This window comes from Buceros rhinoceros, unplaced genomic scaffold (assembly GCF_000710305.1).
Source record: "Buceros rhinoceros silvestris isolate BGI_N320 unplaced genomic scaffold, ASM71030v1 scaffold13186, whole genome shotgun sequence".
Taxonomy (NCBI): Eukaryota; Metazoa; Chordata; class Aves; order Bucerotiformes; family Bucerotidae; genus Buceros; species Buceros rhinoceros.
The window spans coordinates 13,505-13,819 of NW_010417006.1; positions in this window are offsets into that span (position 1 = coordinate 13,505).

A 315-nucleotide genomic window follows, 5' to 3' on the forward strand; every position below is an offset into this window, starting at 1 on the left:
GTACCACAGTTGTCTTACCAGGGACAGAACGAATGCGTACAGCCGATGAGATGCTCTCAGTTACACACACCAAGGTAAGAAACGCGTCGGACAGGTCCGTGTCTGGGGCTGGTACTTCAGTGAACACCAGAAATTTCATTTGGGGGTAAAAATCCAGCACGTGGTGTGCAGGTCCCAGCCCGCCCTCCCCAACCGCAGGAATTACAGTGCTCAACACAGCGCTGAAACGTCACTTCAAGCAGCTTTTTTTTTTTTTTTTTTGGCAAGGAAAAGAAAAAACAACAAAAAAAGAATTTAGGAGAGGTATTGAAAAAA